The 1,217-nt window shown below is 25.8% G+C and overlaps 1 protein-coding gene across 1 annotated transcript in view; it reads left to right on the forward strand.

The window, feature by feature from the left end:
* LOC105627586 (trypsin-1-like) overlaps positions 1–1,217 on the forward strand; it is a 13,774-nt gene that overhangs the window by 1,261 nt on the left and 11,296 nt on the right. The gene's annotated exons all lie outside the window — the stretch shown is intronic.

Consider the following 1,217-nt stretch of genomic DNA (forward strand, 5'->3'; position numbering starts at 1 on the left):
ATTACGTAAGTTAGTAAGTAAGTAAGTAATAATATATAATAATATATATATATATATATATATATATATATATATATATATATATACTAACGAATATATACTAACAATATATAATAATACTACATATTATATATTATATACATCTAATATACATCAATATATAAGATGCGTTCCATTTTGCGCTTTTATAACACTTGTAAATATTATTTGTCCTTGCATAATTTGATAGACAACAAAGATGAATTGATATTTACAGGGTGTGGAAACGAAACGTATTCACAGTAAGACAAGCTTTAGTAACCTATAGATCTTTTAACATCTTAAAACATTCTTTTCAAAGAAACATGATCAATACGATAATTTTAATTTGTAATGCTTTTTAAAAACCGTTATAACTGTATATTATAAAAATAATAAATTTATTATATTATATTCACTATTTATTCATGCTGTTGAGTCAATAACAGTAATCTATTCTTCGGTATTTTTCACAAAATTAAACTTTTATTCAATTAACAAAAATCCAAAATTTTATATCGGATAGCAACTAAGATTTTGACATAATATTTATACATATTATATGGACTATTCCAGAATTCTAAAAAGAATGTATTTTTATTTACGATATACAGTCTGTTTAATATAATCATGATTGACTTAAGTAACTTTTATACTATTATTTAAAAATGTAAAAATTACATATGTACATATTACAACGCTTTTAAATTAATAAAGTTAATTAGTGCTATTGTCAATTATTGTCAACATCTTACAGTGTAATCTGTCTAATAAAAGTGGTTAAATTGTGGAAATCGTTACATCATAAACTTTTAAATGAATAGATAGAGAGAAGAATTTTCTTCTACAACACATTATACATAATCTTACAATTAGTCATTGTACACAGAGTCTTAGTCATTGTTCGACTTTTGCTAGAAAATGACATATTTAATATTGAATTCTATATATATGCTAAAAAATTTGAAGCTTTTTTTGCTTTGCATGCAAAAATCCTAAAGAACCGAAAATATCGTCGGAAGCAACTCTGCTATCGTCGGAAGCAACTAAGAATATAACTATTGAGATTATAAAATCTTAAAATATATGTGCGTGCGTGCGTGCGTGCGTGCGTGCGTGTGTGTGTGTGTGTGTGTGTGTGTGTGTGTGTGTGTGTGTGTGTGTGTGTGTGTGTGTGTGTGTGTGTGTGTGTGTGTGTG

The sequence above is a fragment of the Atta cephalotes genome (genome assembly GCF_000143395.1).
Source record: "Atta cephalotes unplaced genomic scaffold scaffold00009, whole genome shotgun sequence".
Lineage (NCBI taxonomy): Eukaryota > Metazoa > Arthropoda > Insecta > Hymenoptera > Formicidae > Atta > Atta cephalotes.